The sequence below is a fragment of the Pseudochaenichthys georgianus genome, chromosome 17, assembly GCF_902827115.2.
Source record: "Pseudochaenichthys georgianus chromosome 17, fPseGeo1.2, whole genome shotgun sequence".
Taxonomy (NCBI): Eukaryota; Metazoa; Chordata; class Actinopteri; order Perciformes; family Channichthyidae; genus Pseudochaenichthys; species Pseudochaenichthys georgianus.
Genome location: NC_047519.1, coordinates 14,502,111 through 14,515,865, shown reverse-complemented (window position 1 = coordinate 14,515,865; position 13,755 = coordinate 14,502,111). Strand labels below are relative to the sequence as shown.

General features: G+C 42.2%; 1 pseudogene; it reads right to left on the bottom strand.

Annotated features, from left to right (window-relative positions):
- Positions 1-213: 213 nt before the first annotated feature.
- Positions 214-7,596, bottom strand: LOC117462560 (Golgi reassembly-stacking protein 2-like; annotated as a pseudogene).
- Between the last annotated feature and the right edge of the window lie 6,159 nt (positions 7,597-13,755).

Genomic DNA, 13,755 nt, shown 5'->3' with positions numbered 1-13,755 from the left:
AGGCATTTTCAAGGTGGATTTTCTCAAGAATTATACTTTAAGCTGAAAAATTCACGTTAAAATATATTCAGTGTGCACAAAGATGCTATTTTATTTCCTTTTTATCTCAATATTCAATAATTACGACGAACCATTTTGTGTTTTTGGTTTGTTTATTTGTTACAGAGTATGCAAAAGAAACCCTGAATGTATAAAGACACAGGAAGCATCATGTAAAATTAATTTGGCTTTATTGCTGCGCTGTACAGTGTGGATGTTTTCAGTAAGCTGTTACAGTGACACCTGGTGGTCGTACTGCATCACTGCACCTGCCTATCAGTTCAGCCATGCCAGGAGGAGACGTACAGTACTGCAAAATAAACACCTCCTCACCCCATGTCCCACCCTCCCTACTGATCACACACAAAATGCAGCATGCTTTATAAGTGTACACCCTCGCCCCGCCCCTCCTTTAAGCTGTTACCTCCCGGTGTGGTCAAAACGGAACCTATAGAGTTCTAGTTATACATACAAAGGGACAGACTAATAATTTCAGAACACAAAGGTGGTGCAAAATAATACACATTCATTCATTGGGTGGAGACACTCATACAGCAATTTCCAACAGAAATGTATACATGTCAATCAAATCGATCTATTGGTCAGGGGTCCTATGACTCCTATTAACTAATAAAAGGTTACATGTCGGGGCTGGATGATGAGATCAAAAAAGTAATGGTTTCCCTGTTTTCATACAGCAGTGCGTTTCTCCTGTAGACCCACTTTAGTCCAGTTTCATTTAGGTGTGGCAGGTTAATTTATAATGTAGATACAGTAAATCTATCACCCAGCCCCGTTAACATACACTGTTTATATATAAAAAAAACAAGAGTGAAACAGAGCGGCTTGCCAGATCAGAAAGGGGGAAGTCCTTGTTGTGTGTGTGAGTGTTGTTAGAGTCCTCCTCTGGGGCGTGGACGAGCTCCGTGACGTGCTGGTCATAAAGACATGTTGGTCCACAGCCGTCCTCCATTCTTCATATCCACTCATCCTCCATCGCTTCCTCACCCAAACCTGGAGGGTGCCCACCTGTGCGAGTCCCTCTTGGCCAAATAAATAGAAAAATACAGAGACAGACGGAGGGAGAGAAACCGGGTGTGTGTTTTGGTTTGATGGCAAGCGGGATGTCTCTCCCAGGTTATGAGGTTAGCGTTGTTTCCGTCGGAGGCGCTGATTCCGTGGTGTTCGAGGAGGCTGTTTCCGTGGGGACGGCGGCAGGCTCGGGGGCGGGCGCTGCCGTGACTGTGACGGAGGCTGTGGGATGGGGGGGCAGGAGGGGGAGCATCGCCTGGGGGAGGAGGGGTAAGGGGGCCAGGCCGGGGAAGTTGAAGGAAGGGAGCGAAGCCAGAGAGGGGACTGATGGAGAAAGAAGAGAAAACAAGAGAGAAGGTGAGCGCATCGCTGCTAGGTTTTATATGTATAATGTTCACATTAAGCATCAGTGAGGGTGACCAGTAATACACACTACATAAAACAACATGGTATTTATATACTACATCTTTTGGGCAAATATTGATGCCCGTTTTGTTTTGTGGTATAGCGATGCTGTATTTACCGGTTCCTACTGGTAAGGTGCCTGCTAGGGTCATGGCACTGAGGTCTGGCAGTGTCAGGTTGAGGTTGGGCAGGTGAGGGAGCGGAGGTAAGCCAGCTGGGAGGGGCATCAGACCTACACACACACACACACACACACAATGCTGTTATACATTCATTCATTTTGAATGATATTTACACTACAGTTAGTCGACTCTAGTATTGTAATGAAGCCACAATGGAAAATAAATTAGAGAAGTTTTAATATTCCACTAGAGTGAATGTGATTTAACCCGATTTGGACAATCTCTTATTAAAAAAAATGGATGGTGGGAATTCCGACAGCTGACAGCTGTTCATGGTACCAAAATCAATAACTGGAATCAAAACAGAAATATTGCAAGGCACCCGATAGGAACTCACACAAAGGCTATGTTTAGACATTTGAAGCGGTTGAGACCTAGTACTGTCTAATACAGTTGAGGCAGACATTTCTATGTTTTCTGGAAAGGCATGTACTGTACACACTCATGTAAGAGAGAGAGAGTGAGAGAGAGAGGGCGAGCTGTTATGTGTCTGCCTCTGCTTTCCCAAATGTTTGCTATGCAAGGTTTGCTGACTCAGCAGACTGATGGCGTGTGTTTGGAATGAAAACGTCTGGGAAATCACCCACCTGGTAGCGTGGAGGCGGGGTTGAAGCCGGAGGCGGGGTTGAAGCCGATGGCGGCGGGATTCAGTGGAGTGAGTGGGCTGAGGGTGGGGAGCAGAGGCACTGTAGGCAACCCTGAGGGGGGGTACAAATAACACATTAGATTTAAATATGTGGAGTAAATACACCGTCATATAACCGATTTCTTGGGTGAAAAAAGAGAATACCTGTCTGCAGCTCCCGGGGCATGTGGGAGGGGCCGTGCTGATTGACAGGCCAGACAGTGAATCTCCAAGGCCTGTGGGGGCAGAAGGGGCTGCAGGAGGGGGGGTCACTGCTGAGAGCTGCACCTGAAGGAGGCAGTGGAGGGAAAAGGTCACACTCATCCCAATGTACCACCATAGCTCTCCTTCCGGCTCTGCTGCTACATACTGAGGGAACCTGCATCTTCACAGTGTGAGCAGAGTCTAAAGAAACACACAACTTCACATCTAATACAAATTTAAAAAAGGACTTCATGTTTAATACTTTTTTTTTTAAAGACCACATTTTTCAGAAAATCACTAAATTCTTCCAAAAACACCAAATTCCTTTAAATTACTTAATAGAAAAAGTCCCCTTATTTCCCATAAATAATAATTACATTTATAAAATGGCTTCAGTTATCTGCAAATCAAATGTTTAAATGACTAGATGATGTTCATGTCATAGACGTAGGTACATTCAAATGGTGAATACATGAGGCATTAATACTTCTTTGCTTTGAGCATGTTTCCTATCCAAACTGAGGGTTTGAGTTCCATTGTTGAGTTCAACCCTGATTATGTATCGCGTGTGTGTTCGTGTGTTCTGACCTCAGTGAATCCGTCCTTCAGTGGACTGAGGGGCTCACTGGGGGGGTTTCCAGGAAAGCTGATCTTCTTCCCCTCCTCAAAAGGCCTTGTAGGAATTCTGTGCAGGTAACCGTAGCCGATCCCACATCCAAGGCTGGAAAATGGAGGAACAAAAGTTAAGAATTGATCTAACAACCCTAAAATATATTTTTAAAAACACTTTAGATTAGCCTGGTTCCAGACCACTGAATATAGCTCTGAATTGTTCTGAGATTGAAATAGGATTGCTCCATCTTCTCCATCTTCATGCTCTTGTATCCGACAAGCCAGTATCCTGACAAATCAGAGATGTTTAGGTACCTGCAGCTATTGGGGGGGGGGGTTAAGGTGTGTGTGAAGAGACACAGAGATATCCACTCAGGGCCAATTTGGGGCCCCAAGCGACATTGTGAGATGAGATGTTGTAATATAGTCAAGACATGCTTATGACATGCTCAAAAACTGATATTTCTTAAATCTGTATTTAAGCGTAGTTCCCTCTGTCAGCAATGTGTCAACAACCACGCACACATTGCTCTCAGTATTTCTGTGTTGTGGTTGACATGATGATGACTGTTAGGAGTTAAGGGGAGAGGCTGAGCATCACCATGAAATGTGCAAATTGACATAAAATGAATAAAAGGGGGAAAAAATGCTCCATGTTTTTTAGGCTGTAAACTTTACTGTTATGTAAGCCAATAGACAGACAGTGTATCTCTCTTCCTCCTGTACATTAGCAGATAAAAGGCATCACATACTTGAATGAATGTTAAATAAAGAATATGGAAATAACTGCATCTCCATTAGCCTATATGCTATGCAGAGACTGCCTTCTTCATGTCGTGAATTGCAGCTGATGTTTTAATATGGCAATTGGCAATTTGACTTATACAACATTCGCAAGTTGTTACATTTGACTCATACAATAACCCACCTTCGGGTGATGCTCGAGTTTCTTCATGTTTTGTTTTTTTCCCCTCTTGCTTGTGCCGGACTGAAACTGTCTTTTCACCGACATCTCTTCACCTGCACTAGTGGCCGTATCAAAAGCCGTGATTGGTCAGATGTGGATTCATTGCAACGGTGTCGGGTTACAGACGTGCTCCCCCTTCTCACCTCTCACTCTCGTGGAGAACTGAGCGGGAGAACTGTGCAGAGCAGCTGAGGCCCTCTGGGCGGGGCCCCCTGCGCGAGGCGGGGGCCCCATGCAGCCTGAGTGATTGGCCTGTAGGGAGGGGCGGCCCATCCACTTTTCGACTGGCTTCTGCAAGACTTTCATTGGCAGGGTGGTGCATCCAATCAGCTGCCCAGTATTATTTATTTTTTTAAAGTGGCTTCAGTTTCCAGAACCCCTTCCAATGGCAGCTTCTTCTCAGATGGTTCGTGTAAACAAACTGTCAGGTTACAATTCCCCCTGAGTGTGTTGTGAAATCAGAACTATGTGGGTGGGGTTCAAATGGGGTGGCCATGTGTCTGTGCCAAACCACAGACTGTTTATAAAGACTCCAGAAATAATTACATCCAGAGAATTGGCCAGATAAACTGAATCCCCAACCTGCAATAACAATCTTTATGACCACTTGGGGGCAGTGTAAACAATACTGTCATATCATCACTTTTTAAAAATATGCTGTGTATATCCCTGTGCTCCATCAAATGGGTTGCCATGCATTTACTTCCTTACAAAATGTTGTAAAAGTCGTTTCTTTGTATTATTAAAAATACAAAATCAGGGTTTACTAGCATACTTCTTCTTCTTCTGTATCTTAGCATGTTACTGCTGAATGAAATAGCGCAGTAATGTTAAAACAATTGGCAGAAATGTGTATCCTGTAACCCTTATTGAGTGTTTGTGTACTACGCATGATAAACAAACTCAAAGGAAATAGCTCCAAAGCGCTACTAGGGTACAAAACGACTCAAGGAAACCGTTAAGTCAATGTGGGTGAATCTTAAAAGCAACATTATAATTAACTTTGAGCAATATTGACTCTGTTTTTGGTCTCTACAAACTGCTTGAGGGAAATATCTGTCTCTTTAGCTGCTAAATGCTCCATTATGCTCCCCAGCTAGTCTCTTCTTATATCCATTTACTGTTTGACGCTGAGCAGGTGGCTTATAGTAGATCTGGTAGCATCTACCCATAAGCAATGACAATAAAGTGAAATAAAATGTAATCATTATAGAGCTTTTTCCATTGAAAACCAGCCTCGACCGAAAACAACAAGTGAAAGTTGGAAACCAGTGGAAGTGAAGTTGCGAACCAGAGAGCTAAACAATGAACCATTAGAAACCTATAACTTCATTTTAAACCTGTAGGTCCAACAAGGATTGGTAAAGTGTGTAACGTCTGTTACCTGCCCTCTCCTCCCCAGGCACTGTTCGGTGTTGTGATGATGACCTCTCTGCAGTTATCGGTGTCCGTGTTGTACACGTAGAGCTTCAGGCCTTTCCCCTCGTGGCTTTCTATCAGCGAGAACAAGTCCTCTGACTGCAGATAGAGTCACAGAGGAGGTGGATAACGTTAGGAGACACACATTCACCATCATTATCAGGTGGAGAATGTGCAGTCGTGACAGTTGCCTGATAAAATACCTCGTTCATAACAGTGTCGGCTCCAATGATGTAGTCAGTGTGCGGCCGCAAGCCGGCGAGGGCCGCCGGGGAGTTAGGCTCTACATCCTGTTGGACAGGTGGAGAATAAGTTAACAACTAGCATTCTACCAAAGAACTACAATTTATAGAGTGGTGTAGGATGAGCCTTAAACCGGGTTTAATGACTTCCGGGTTCGCTGGTCTCAAAGTCAATGTTTATTGACCGAGGTATGTGGTAAACAACAAGCTTAAGAGATGTTTTGTTTCCACAACATAAAATACGTGGGTAGATATTACACTCATAATATACATAAATGTCTAAAGTTTATAACATGTCTTAAAATGGCGATTGCTAACAAGTGACTAAATAAGACTACTATGTTATCACGTCCGAAATGAGCTGCCTTTAGCTTAGCGGTGGTTTTTTGCATTACGTTACATATTTACATCTGTCGATTGTAATTATACTTTTATAAAAATGGTGTTAATATTTAGAGATTATCCTGCTGAACAAAACATCTAAGTGTCCTAAAGTGAGCCTGCTCTAGATCTTATTTTTTGCAATATTCCAAAAAACAATTCAAAGAAAGCCGGTTGCTTTTGTTGAGGTAGCCTTGTGATGCTAATTTCCAGGTCATCCTAAGAAAAAGACGTTATCATGGCACCACTCTATAGACTTTGAGGTTGCTTACCAGCACATGCCAAACGTTTTCATGGCTCCCTCAAAGCTGCAGAATATAATGGAGACACCAAGCAAGCCCTGGCCCCCCCACAGGTTGCTGGGGGTGACTGTAGACTCCGCAGCTCCAGAGTCTTCGAAGAGTAACTAGCATCTTAACTGGTTTTCTCCACCACTGGCTTTCAGAAGGTCTTTCAAGGTATCATTGTTCCTTGTTCTGTAGACAGAGGGGTTGAGGAAGAGCACAGGGGCATGGCACATGCAGTTCACTATCATAACACTTGTATTTGCTCCTGTTAAGAAGATACAGTTTGCAGGTTTTCCCTACCAGTCTGGTGTCGTTGATGGAGTACGATGAAGTCAAAGAAAGGCTCCAGTCCGGCGCGGGTGTCCAGGCGAGTTCTCTTGAACCTGAATAAAAGTGAAAGAAAATTAGCTGCTGCTTTACAGTCACTTTCTGCATTTCATTTCTTGAACATGAAGAGTATTCAATAACTCTGTACATACAAAATAAACATGTACAACCTGAGCTGGAAAACAAATATATCAGGGTTTGGTTTGAAACTCATGATTATCATTGGCTCAATGTACATTACAGTATATAGCAGCTAAAACGGTTATATTTGATCTCGGCTCCTTTCAGGATGGGACCAATTCCGCTATGACTATGTGCATCTAGCTACTAATGTTACCATTCAAATTAGCTGATTGTTACTGGAATAAGACAACTAACATGTAGCTGTCCATTGTTAGCTAGCTTCACGATTCTTCGTAGTTTACATTTTTGCAAACAAGAGACAAATCACTGTACACAGGGTGGGACATGTCCGATATTGAATGCACCAACAAAACCAGCTTGCCAGCTGTCATTCAGTGCTGATACGTAGCTTTGGCTAGCCCCCCTCCATCAGTTAGCTTCTGTTAAGCAATTTAACTAGCGAACAAGCAGCTATTCATACAAACACAACTATAACAAATATATTACTCCGACACAACTCTAACGAAGAGTGCATTGTTTATAACACTGTGTTTGTGTTTCACGACGGAGGCCCCTGCAGTCATCCTCGGACTCTCGTCAACACACAGATCAGGGAGTCCTCCGCCTCTGAGCCGAGGCTAAGCTAACAGCTAACTGTTAACTGCTAACAGCAGTGTGTAGAAGCTAAAAAACTCACCCTGAGGACGTGGTATCCCTCCGAGCCTCCTCCCGGTATCTCCACACTCTGCGCCGCCTCCCAATGGTATGCTCTGTTAAGGCTTTTTATGTTCAAATGGCTGTTTGTTACCTAGCAGAGGTGATAAGCCTGAATACTTGTACACACGGGTACACGTCGTCAAATGGTTAGCTGAGCGATGCGCATGCGCCGTTACGTGGCAGGAAATAACGCCTTTTTCGGCAGTTACGATTCAATTGCTGTTGAATTCAATTGTTGATGGACATAGAAGATGTAAAATGTTATGTTCTATGGAATGTTGTATGCACTTTATTTTTCACGTTTTTAAATCTTTCTCTCAAATCTCTTGGTTCACTTGTCATACTTATTGAAGCAACATTTATAAATTACAAACTGTGGTAGAAATGTATATGACCTGCTGAATGTCTGTTTGCCCACAATTTTTTCAACAAAATAAGAAAAAAAAGAATTTCAATGAAAATGTCCAAATGTTCTCAAAGGTTTATTGTAATTCCAAAGAGTATTGAGTCGATACACAAGCGTAGAAAAAAGCTACTACTTACAAAACACCGAACTTTTTTATTTTATATTTATCTCAAGTTTAAATATTTTTATAATATAGTAATCATCTTGGCATAATTTTTGAGATCACCATTCACTACTTAAACCACTATAATTTATATAAATGTTGGCCTATACTACAATTAAATTATAAACAAATATTATGCCACATGACAATGAAAGACAAAGCTACAAACTCACTTGATTTTATAAAACAACAGTCTCTAACTTTATTATTCAATGCAAAGCTATTGTGAAAGTTTGCCTATTCTTTTAAGATATCTGCCCTCATTGACCATTTACAAGTCTAATTTAAATATACAATAGCCTTTTAAAGTGCATTGTATCAATTATCCAGCTCTGTTGTCTCAGTTACATTACATTACATTGCATTTTCTTGAAGTTGTTGCCTGTTACAAATACCTTGGTATCTGGCTTGATGATTGTCTTACTTTTAAACTTCAGGTCACTAATCTGCTTAAAAAGCTGAGGGTTAGGCTAGGTTTCTTCTACAGGAAAAAGTTCTGTTTCTCATTTGAAGCCAGGAAAAGGCTAGTCACTGTGACCTTTTTACCTGTGCTGGACTATGGTGATTGATATACGAATGCACCTGCCATTGCCTGGAAAAGTTGGATGCTGCGTATCACAGTGCTCTGAGATGTGTTACTAACTGTAAAGCACTTACTCATCACTGTACCCTGTATGCCAAGCAGGTCTGCCTTCACTAACTGTACGGAGGCTCAGTCATTGGTACATGTTCATTTATAAAGCCATGTTGGGTAAACTACCTTTTTATATCTGCTCTCTGGTCTCTCGACAAATTGAAAGTACGTATTGCCTGAGATCTCATGATGTTGTTTTATTAAATGTGCCAAGGCTAGGACTGTCTTAGGGAAGAAAGCTTGTAGATGTGCAGCTCCACTAAATTGGAACAGTCTGCAAACCTGTTTAAAACTGAGCACTTTGGTTCCCCTGCATCATTTTAAAAACTCGGCTGGGTGACATGCTGTTTGATACTCATGGTACCTGTCACTGTAAATAGAGTTTTGTAGAACTGTACCCTGTACATTATGTTGTATGTCAGTCCTTTTTGTTGTTCTGTTGTTTTTATGTTACATGTGTAACTAATGTCCTGCAGGTCACCCTTGAAAAAGAGATCTTTTGATCTCAAGGGGCTTCACCTGGTTAAATAAAGGCTACAAACAATTTAGCTGACGCTTTTATCCAAAGCGACTTACAATAAGTACATTCGACCAGGAAGACATAGCCTTGAAGAAAACAGAATCATATAAGTACATCAGGTTTCAAAGAGCCAAGCATTTCAAGTGCTACTCAACTGGCTATAGATAAGCCAGTCCTTTATTAGTATATAAGTGCTCTGTTAGCAGTTCTTTGTTAGTCATTCTATCGCTCGAAGTGGAGTCGAAAGAGATGAGTTTTCAGTCTGCGCCGGAAGGTGTGTAAGCTTTCTGCTGTCCTGATTTCAATGGGGAGCTCATTCCACCATTTAGGAGCCAGGATAGCAAACCCACGTGTTTCTGCTGATGGGAACTTGAGTCCCCCTCGCAGTGCGGGTGCAGCGAGCTGTTTGGCTGATGCAGAGCGTAGAGCATGCGCCGGGGTGTACGGTTTAACCATGTCCTGGATGTAGGAATGGCCAGATCCATTCGCAGCATGGTATGCAAGTACTAGTGTCTTGAAGTGGATTCTAGCAGTTACCGGAAGCCAATGAAGGGAGCGAGGAGCGGAGTGGTGTGGGAAAATTTAGGAATGTTGAAGACCAGACGAGCCGCTGCATTCTGGGATGCGCTGCAGAGGTCGGATGGCACATGCAGGTAGACCAGCCAGGAGGGAGTTGCAGTAGTCTAGGTGTGAGCTGACGAAAGCCTGGACCAGAAACCTGCGTGGCTTTCTGGGTCAGCTGGGGACGCATCCTCCTGATGTTGTAAAGCGTGTATCTGCAGCAGCGGGTTGTAGCAGCGAGTTTGCAGTGAAGGACAGGTTGTTATCTAGGGTTCACACCCAGATTCCTTGCAGTCTGAGTCGGGGGAACAACAGAGGTGCCGATGTTGATAGTCAGGTCAAGAGTGGGACAATCTTTTCCTGGAAGGAAAAGCAGTTCAGTCTTGTCAAGGTTGAGCTTGAGGTGATGAGCAGACATCCACTGAGAGATGTCAGCTAGACAAGCAGAGATGCGTGCGACGACCTGGGTCTCTGAGCGGGGAAAGGACAGAATTAATTGGATGTCGTCAGCGTAGCAGTGGTATGAAAAACGATGCAGGCTAATGACTGATCCGAGCGAGTTTGTGTACAGGGAGAAGAGGAGGGGACCAAGAACAGAGCCCTGGGGGACCCTGTAGTTAATTGACAAGGGTCGGACTCGGACCCTCTCCAAGTTACCCTGTAGGTAGGGTCTTTGAGGTATGAGGTGAGGAGGGAAAGTGCAGAGCCTGAAACTCCAAGTTCTTGGAGAGTGCGAAGGAGGATCTGATGGTTCACCGTGTCGAATGCAGCAGACAGGTCCAAAAGGATGATGACCTACTGTCTCTAAGAAAGGCTAATTCAACTGTAAATGCACATGAAACAAATGGCCTAATCAATGTTTTAATGCCAACCATAAAACTTGTGCCCTGCCTTTTACTTTGAAACTCATTCAATTCAAGATGGAAAGAACTAGGACTCCATTTACAGTACTTACATGCATTTTATGCATTAACATTTTCTTACATTCACACGATATTCATGCAGCTCATGCCTGCATAGGTGCATACATTTATACAAATTACCCCTGCAGCTACATTTTCTTGTTAAGGTCTAAAATGTAAGCTTTCATTTCTCGGTCTTTATGGAGCAAAGATTTAAGTTTTAGAAAATTCCACCTGTACTTTGCCGAAAGCTTTTGTGTCACAATTTCAACATGCTGTTATCATGTTACGACAGTGTCTAGAATCACATATTTGACTTGATTTGACATATATTTAGGATCAGTTATTACAGCTTTCAGCCCTACTTTGTTGTGAGAGCTGCAATGGTCTTTCTATTTTCAAATGCTAGCAGTTCTTGGCTGAACGCCAAATTCATCTTGCTGGACTCTTAAAACCTTGTGCATCCCTTTAGCTTTGCTGTTGTAGCCTACTTAGAGGACAACAATGTACGAGTCACGAAGAGTTAGATCTTAAAACAAACTTTGGGCCTTACAGTATTACAATAACCAAGTATTTGTATACCGTTTTAGATAAGGGTCTCCCCTTATGTCCAAAAATACATTTTAAAATCAGGTCCCCCCTTATCTGGAGGTCGACTTTTTAGATAAAAGTGGTCTTCCTTTATGTCCGGAAACTAACTTTTTAGATAAGATTCCCCCCTGGTGTCCAAAAATAACTGTTTAGATAAGATTCCACCCTGGTGTCCGAAAATAACTTTTTTAGGATTTGTAGGGCGCGCTATAGAGCCATTTGTATCGATTATGAGACCCCAAAGATAACCCATTTTTTCATCATCCTTCCAGTGCGCAACACATATCCAGGATTTAAGCATGCTATAGGCCATCAGGCAGCATCGAGCAATTTCAATAGGTTCTTCGCTCCAACTCTGTCGGTAGCCTAATAAAAGAACATCAAAAATATATATCTGTTACAATGATTATTGTGGTTTTATTATAAGCTATAAAACCCCTTGTGGCACATTGAGAGCACGATGGTTTGAGAAAGAGTGGCCACCAGAGGGCGATGGCAGCACATCACATCCTCATTGAACCTCACAGCACCACCACCCTTCTCTTCAAATCATTAAGCCTGCATGTTAAGGTAACCAGTGTCTTTGATTCTCCTTAAATCATGGCTTAGTGAGGCTGCATCACATATTTCTGGTAGGTGAATAAAGGCAAGACGAGATGGGAGGAAATTCAAAAAGGTAAAGGAGGAAAAGTGAGGAACGAGACGGAGAGGAAAGGGAAGAATAAAGGAGAGAGAAGGAACTGATAAGAGATACACGCTGGAGAACAGCCAATCCGACACTCAGCAGGGGGCCAACAAAAGCCTCCTCGAGGATGATTAGGCAGAGCAATAATGTGTGTGGTTGTGTGTGTGTGTGTGTGTGGTGTGTGTGTGTGTGTGTGTGTGTGTGTGTGTGCGGTGTGTGTGTGTTTGGGCTACTGGCTGTTCAGAGGGAAAGTGGGAGAACATTAGTATACACAAAAAAGGAATGTGTGTAAAAAGAGCTCAGCGTGTGGAGCCCTACAGAATAAAATGGTTGTGTGTGTGGGTGTGTGTGTGTGTGTGTGTGTGTGTGTGTGTGTGTGTGTGTGGTGTGTGTGTGTGTGTGTGTGAGTGAGAGAGTGTTTCAATAAGTCTGACTCATGTTTCTCTTTAATGGACTTAAGTTAAAGATATTTTGAAGATGGTATGATTCTGTTACAAGTGCCCCCTGGAATCGTTCCCTTACAGCTGGCTTCATCAGAAAACCAGATTGGTCACAAACAGGAGTCATTGGCCACATACAGCACAAACACATTACTGTAAATATGATTTATGCAAGTGTTGCCATTCACATAAAATGGTCCCTAGATACCATAAATACTTTGTTAACATAAACTCTATATAATACTGCCATTAATACACATCCATTTACAATGGAAGAAAGAAAGGTGAACATGTGCAAAGACAAACAGGAACTTCTTAAACCAGATATTCCATCGAGTTCCCATTACACTGAGAATATGTTTTACAATGAATATATACTATATTACAGAAAAATGCATTAGGATTAGACAACAATACTTTCTTCCCAGTCTCCAGAGGAGAGTACATTCTCACAGGCCTTGTGCTATTCTCTAAAATAAAAGACCGGACAGGGAAATATATATATGTATATATATAGACTTCATTCTTAATCTCATCAGAAGGCCAGTCATCTCAAGACATTCAAAAAGAGTCACAATCACAGAAAAACACACACTATAGAAATTGCATCGCAGTGGAGGGTCAATAATACTGTAGGTAACGTTTTACAAACACCTATAATCTATATAAGAAGGACGATGGATTGCTCTGTTCCCGATTCACTTTCTTTGGCGGACAATATCAATATAAAAAACTTTACTCAAGTTTCCCGTGTTTACATTTACAAATGTATAACTGCGTAATACACATAAAGATACATTACAATAAAATACCTGAATCTGAAAAACAGTGGGAATGCAATAAAGATGAGTTCTTATATAATGGAAAATTTGTAACAGTGTTATATAAACACATATCACGTGATTGCATGAAACAAGAGACAACGAGCCAGCGTTTTACGAGTTAAAGTGGGTCACAGACTTTTAAGGGTAGCTTTTTAAATCTAAATGAATATATTAATATTTGCAGCTGGTACTTATGGTGTGCACATTATGTTATAATAAGCTTATTTTTAACACAGCTTCAAATACATGACAGGGTGTCAACGCGCGCGCACACGCACACACGCACACACACACACACACACACACACACACACACACCACACACACACACACACACACACACACACACTCATTCACATGTCTTTAGGTTGGAGATGGCATATATGTACAGCTGAATGCGCCCATGAATCTAGCAAATGTATGATAGAGCAGAATAAATGTATGATAGGTTATTATATTTTCATCTG